This window comes from Dama dama, unplaced genomic scaffold (assembly GCF_033118175.1).
Source record: "Dama dama isolate Ldn47 unplaced genomic scaffold, ASM3311817v1 ptg000096l, whole genome shotgun sequence".
Classification (NCBI taxonomy): domain Eukaryota; kingdom Metazoa; phylum Chordata; class Mammalia; order Artiodactyla; family Cervidae; genus Dama; species Dama dama.
The window spans coordinates 2226731-2233913 of NW_026870910.1; positions in this window are offsets into that span (position 1 = coordinate 2226731).

Below are 7183 nucleotides of genomic sequence, written 5' to 3' on the forward strand. Positions count from 1 at the left end.
GAGCATGAAACGGTTTGAAAAATAGGAGGAGCATGAAGCGGTGTTCAAAAACATGAAGAGCCTGAAATGCTGTGAAAAATATGAAGAGCATCAAAATGTGTGAAAAATATGAAGAGCTTCAAAAGGTGTCAAAAATATGAGGAGCATGAAACGGTCTGAAAAAAAGGAGGAGCATGAAACGTTGTTCAAAAGATGAAGAGCCTGAATAGGTGTGAAAAATATGAAGAGCATCAAAAGGTGTGAAAAATATGAAGAGCTTCAAAAGGTGTCAAAAATATGAGGAGCATGAAACGGTCTGAAAAATAGAAGGAGCATCAAGCTGTGTTGAAAAATAGGAAGAGCCTGAAAAGGTGTGAAAAATATGAAGAGCTTCAAAACGTGTCAAAAATATGAGGAACATGAAAGAGTCTGAAAAATAGGAGGAGCATGAAACGGTGTTCAAAATATGAAGGGCCTGAAAAGGTGTGAAATATATGAAGAGCCTCAAAAAGTGTCAAAAATATGAAGAGCATGAAACTGTCTGAAAAATAGGAGGAGCATAAAGCGGTGTTGAAAAACATGAAGAGACTGAAAATGTGTGAATAATATGAAGAGCTTCAAAAGGTTTGAAAAACATGAAGAGAATCAAAAGGTGTGAAAAATATGAAGAGCTTCAGAAGATGTCAAAAATGAGATGAGCATGAAACGGTTTGAAAAATAGGAGGAGCATGAAACGATCTGAAAAATAGGAGGCGCATAAACGGTGTTGAAAACATTAAGAGCATGAAAAGGTGTGAAAAATACAAAGAGTTTCAAAAGGTGTCAAAAATACGAGGCGCATGAAACGGTCTGAAAAATAGGAGGGGCATGAAGTTGTTTTGAAAAATATGAAGAGCCTTAAAAGGTGTGAAAAATATGAAGAGCTTCAAAAGGTGTCAAAAATATGAGGTGCATGAGACGGTCTGAAAAATAGGAGGAGCATGACGGGGTTCAAAAACATGAAGAGCTTGAAAAGGTGAGAAAAATATGAAGAGTTTCAAAAGATGTGAAAAATATGAAGAGCTTCAAAAGCTCTCAAAAATTAAATGAGCATGAAACGGTCTGAAAAATAGGAGGAGCATGAAACGGTGTTCAAAAACATGAAGAGCCTGAAAAGGTGTGGAAAATATGAGAGCGTCAAAAGTTGTGAAATACATGAGAAGCATCAAACGGTCTGAAAAATAGAAGGAGAATGAAGCTGTGTTGAAAAACATGAAGAGACTGACAAGGTGTAAAAAATATGAAGAGCTTCAAAAGGTTTCAAAAAAATGAGGAGAATGAAACGGTCTGAAAAATAGGAGGATCATGAAGCGGTGTTTAAAAACATGAAGAGCCTGAAAAGGTGTGAAAAATATGAAGAGCTTCAAAAGGTGTCAAAATTATGAGGAACATGAAACGGTCGCAAAAATAGGAGGAGCATGAAACGGTGTTCAAAAACATGAAGAGCCTGAAAAGGTGTGAAAAATATGAAGAGCCTCAAAACGTGTCAAAAATATGAGGAGCATGAAACGGTTTGAAAAATAGGAGGAGCATGAAGCGGTGTTGAAAAACATGAAGAGCCTGAAAACGTGTAAGAATATGAAGAGCTTCAAAACGTGTGAAAAATACGAAGAGCTTCAGAAGGTGTGAAATACATGAGGAGCATGAATCGGTCTGAAAAATAGGAGGAGCATGAAACCCTGTTCAAAAACATGAAGAGCCTGAAAAGTTGTGAAAAATATGAAGAGCTTCAAAAGGTGGCAAAAATAGGATGAGCATGAAACGTTCTGAAAATTAGGAGGAGCATGAAGCGGTATTGAAAAAGATTATTAGCGTGAAAAGGTGTGAAAAATATAAAGAGCTTCAAAAGTTGTCAAAAATATAAGGAGCATGAAACGGTCTGAAAATTGGAGGAGCATGAAGCGGTGTTGAAAAACATGAAGAGCCTGAAACATTGTTAAATACATGAAGAGCTTCAAAAGGTTTCAAAAATATGAGGAGCATGAAACGGTCTGAAAAATAGGAGGAGCACGAAGCGGTTGTGAAAAACATGAAATGCCTGAAAAAGTGTGAAATATATGAACAGCTTCAAAAGGTGTGAAAAATATGAGGAGTTTCAACAGGTGTGAAAAATATGAGGAGCATGAAACGGTCTGAAAAATAGGAGGAGCATGAAACGGTCTTCAAAAACATGAAGAGCCTGAAATGGTGTGAAATATATGAAGAGCTTCAAAGGTTGTCAAAAATATGAGGAGCATGAAACGGTCTGAAATATAGGAGGAGCATAAAGCTGTGTTGAAAAATATGAAGAGGCTGAAAAGTTGTGAAAAATATGAAGAGCTTCAAAAGGTGTGAAATACATGAGGAGCATGAAACTCTCTGAAAAATAGGAGGAGCATGAAGCGGTGTTCAAAAACCTGAAGAGCCTGAAAATGTGTGAAAAATATGAAGAGCTTCTCAAGGTGTCAAAATTGAGATGAGCAAGAAACGGTCTGAAAAATAGGAGGAGCATGAAGTGCTGTTGAAAAAAAAGAAGAGACTGAAAAGGTGTGAAATATATGAAGAGCTTCAAAAGGTGTCAAAAATATGAGGAGAATGAAACGGTCTCAAAAATAGGAGGAGCATGAAGCTGTGTCGAAAACATGAAGAGCCTGAAAAGATGTGAAAAATATGAAGAGCTTCTAAAGGTGTCAAAAATATGAGGAGCATGAAACGGTCTGAAAAATAGGGAAGAGCATGAAGTGGTGTTCAAAACATGAAGAGCCTGAAAAGGTGTGAAAAATATGAAGAGCTTCAAAAAGTGTCAAAAATATGAGGAGCATGAAACGGTCTGAAAAATAGAAGCAGCATGAAACGGTTTTGAAAAACATGAAGAGCCTGAAACGTGTGAAAAATATGAAGAGCTTCAAAAGGTGTGAAAAATATAAAGAGCTTCAAAGGTGACAAAAAGAGATGAGCATGAAACGGTCTGAAAAATAGGAGGAGCATGAAGTGGTTGTGAAAAACATGAAGAGCCTGAAAAGGTGTTAAAAATATGAAGAGCTTCAAAATGTTTCAAAAATATGAAGAGCATGAAACGGTCTGAAAATCAGGAGGATCATGAAGCGGTGTTCAAAAACATGAAGAGCCTGAAAAGGTGTGAAAAATATGAAGAGCTCAAAAAGTGTCAAAATATGAGGAGCCATGAAACGATCTGAAAAATACGAGGAGCATGAAGCAGTGTTCAAAACATGAAGAGCCTGAAAAGGTGTGAAAAATATGAAGAGCTTCAAAAGGTGTGAAATATATGAGGAGAATGAAACGGTCTGAAAAATAGGAGGATCATGAAGCGGTTTTCAGAAACATGAAGAGCATGAAAAGGTGTGAAAAATATGAAGAGCTTCAAAAGGTGTGAAATATATGAGGAGAATGAAACGGTCTGAAAAATAGGAGGATCATGAAGCGGTTTTCAGAAACATGAAGAGCCTGAAAGGTGTGAAAAATACTGAAGAGCTTCAAAAGGTGTCATAAATATGAGGAGCATGAAACGGTCTGAAAAAAAGGAGGAGGATGAAACGGTGATCAAAAACATGAAGAGCCTGAAAAGGTGTGAAAAATATGAAGAGCTTCAAAAGGTGTGAAATACATTAGGAGCATGAAACTCTCTGAAAAAAAGGAGGAGCATGAAGCGGTGTTCAAAAACATGAAGAGCCTGAAAATGTGTGAAAAATATGAAGAGCTTCACAAGGCGTCAAAATAGAGATGAGCATGAAACGGTCTGAAAAATAGGAGGAGCATGAAGTGGTGTTGAAAAACAAGAAGAGACTGAAAAGGTGTGAAATATATGAAGAGCTTCAAAAGGTGTCAAAAATATGAGTAGAATGAAACGGTCTGAAAAATAGGAGGAGCATGAAGCTATGTCGAAAAACATGAAGAGCCTGAAAAGGTGTGAAAAATATGAAGAGCTTCTAAAGGTGTCAAAAATATGAGGAGCATGAAACGGTCTGAAAAATCGGAGGAGCTTGTAGCAGTGTTCAAAAACATGAAGAGCCTGAAAAGGTGTGAAAAATATGAAGAGCTCAAAAAGTGTCAAATATATGATGAGCATGAAACGATCTGAAAAATAGAAGGAGCATGAAACGATGATCAAAAATATGAAGAGCCTGAAAAGGTGTGGAAAATATGAAGAGCTTCAAAAGCTGTGAAATACATGAGGAGCATGAAACTCTCTGAAAAATAGGAGGAGCATGAAGCGGTGTTCAAAAACATGAAGAGCCTGAAAATGTGTGAAAAATATGAAAAGCTTCAAAAGGTGTTAAAAATGAGATGAGCATTAAACGGTCTGAAAAATAGGAATAAGATGAAACGTTGTTGAAAATCATGAAGAGCCTGAAAAACTGTGAAAAATATGAAGAGCTTCAAAAGGTGTCAAAACTATGAGGAGCATGAAACGGTCTGATAAATAGGAGGAGCAGGAAGCTGTGTTCCAAAACATGAAGATCCTGAAAAGGTGTGAAAAATATGAAGAGCTTCAAAAGGTGTGAAAAATATGAGGAGCATGAAACGGTCTGAAAAATAGAAGCAGCATGAAACGGTGTTGAAAAATATGAAGAGCCTGAAAACGTGTGAAAAATATGAAGAGCTTCAAAATGTTTCAAAAATATGAAGAGCTTCAAAGGTGACAAAAATGAAATGACATTGATACGGTCTGAAAAATAGGAGGAGCATGAAGTGGTGGTGAAAAACATGAAGAGCCTGAAAAGGTGTGAAAAATATGAAGAGCTTCAAAATGTTTCAAAAATATGAAGAGCATGAAACGGTCTGAAAAACAGGAGGATCATGAAGCGGTGTTCAAAAACATGAAGAGCCTGAAAAGGTGTGAAAAATATGAAGAGCTTCAAAAGGTTTCAAAAATATGAGGAGCATGAAACGGTCTGAAAAATAGGAGGACCATGAAACGGTGATCAAAAACATGAAGAGAATGAAAAGGTGTGAAAAATATGAAGAGCTTCAAAAGGTGTGAAATGCATGAGGAGCATGAAACGGGCTGTAAAATAAGAGAAGCATGAAGTGCTGTGGAAAAACATGAAGAGCATGAAAAGCTGTGAAAAATATGAAGAGCTTCAAAAGGTGTGAAATACATGAGGAGCATGAAATGGGCTGAAAAATAGGAGAAGCATGAAGTGGTGTTTAAAAATATGAAGAGCTTGAAAAGGTGTGAAAGATATGAAAAGCTTCAAAAGGTGTCAAAAATGGGATGAGCATTAAACGGTCTGAAAAATAGGAATAACATGAAACGTTGTTGAAAATCATGAAGAGCCTGAAAAACTGTGAAAAATATGAAGAGCTTCAAAAGGTGTCAAAACTATGAGGAGCATGAAACGGTCTGATGAATAGGAGGAGCAGGAAGCTGTGTTCCAAAACATGAAGATCCTGAAAAGGTGTGAAAAATATGAAGAGCTTCAAAAGGTGTGAAATACATGAGGAGCATGAAACTCTCTGAAAAATAGGAGGAGCATGAAGCGGTGTTCAAAAACCTGAAGAGCCTGAAAATGTGTGAAAAATATGAAGAGCTTCTCAAGGTGTCAAAATTGAGATGAGCAAGAAACGGTCTGAAAAATAGGAGGAGCATGAAGTGGTGTTCAAAAACATGAAGAGCCTGAAAAGGTGTGAAAAATATGAAGAGCTTCTAAAGGTGTCAAAAATATGAGGAGCATAAAACGGTCTGAAAAATAGGAGGAGCATGAAGTAGTGTTCAAAAACATGAAGAGCCTGAAAAGGTGTGAAAAATATGAAGAGCTTCAAAAAGTGTGAAAAATATGAGGAGCATGAAACGGTCTGAAAAATAGGAGGAGCATGAAGTGGTGTTCAAAAACATGAAGAGCCTGAAAAGGTGTGAAAAATATGAAAAGCTTCAAAAGGTGTCAAAAATGAGATGAGCATGAAATGGTCTGAAAAATAGGAGGATCATGAAACGAAGTTGAAAAACATGAAGAGCCTGAAAAGCTGTGAAAAATATGAAGAGCTTCAAAAGGTGTCAAAAATATGAGGAGCATGAAACGTTCTGAAAAATAGGAGGAGCATCAACCTGTGTTCAAAAACATGAAGAGCCTGAAAAGGTGTGAAAAATATGAAAAGCTTCAAAACGTGTCAAAAATGAGTTGAGCATGAACCCGTCTGAAAAATAGGAGGAGCATGAAGCGGTGTTGAAAGACATGAAGAGCCTGAAAAGGTGTGAGAAATATGAAGAGCTTCAAAAGGTGTCACAAATATGAGGAGCATGAAACGGTCTGAACAATAGGAGGAGCATGAAACGGTGTTGAAAAACATGAAGAGCCTGAAAAGATGTGAAAACTATGAAGAGATACAAAAGGTGTCAAATATATGAGGAGCATGAAACGGTCTGCTAAATAGGAGCAGCATGAAGCGGTGTTCAAAAACATGAAGAGCCTGAAAAGGTGTGAAAAATATGAAGAGCTTGAAAATGTGTCAAAAATATGAGGAGCATGAAACTGTCTGAAAAATATGAGGAGCATGAAGCATTCTTCAAAAACATGAAGAGCCTGAAAATGTGTGAAAAATATGAAGAGCTTCAAAATGTGTCAAAAATATGAGGAGCATGAAACGGTCTGAAAAATAGGAGGAGATGAAGCCGTGTTGAAAAACATGAAGAGCCTGAAAAGGTGTGAAAAATATGAAGAGGTTCAAAAGGTGTGAAATACATAAGCAGCATGAAACGGTCTGAAAAATAGGAGAAGCATGATTTGGTGTTCAAAAACAGGAAGAGCCTGAAATGGTGTGAAAAATATGAAGAGCTTTAAAAGGTGTCAAAAATGAGAGGAGCATGAAATGGTGTGAAAAATAGGAGGAGCATGAAGTGATGTTGAAAAACATGAAGAGCTTGAAAAGGTGTGAAAAATATGAAGAGATTCAAAAGTTGTGAAAAATATGAGGAGCAGGAAACGGTCTGAAAATTAGGAGGAGCATGAAGCGGTGTTGAATATATGAAGAGCCTGAAAAGGTGTGAAGAATATGAAGATCTTCAAAAGATGTGACAAATATGAGAATCATGAAACGGTCCGAAAAATAGGAGGAGCATGAAGCGATGTTCAAAAACATGAAGAGCCTGAAAAGGTGTGAAAAACAGGAAGAGATTCAAAAGGTGTGAAATATATGAGGAGCATGAAACGGTCTGAAAAGTAGGAGG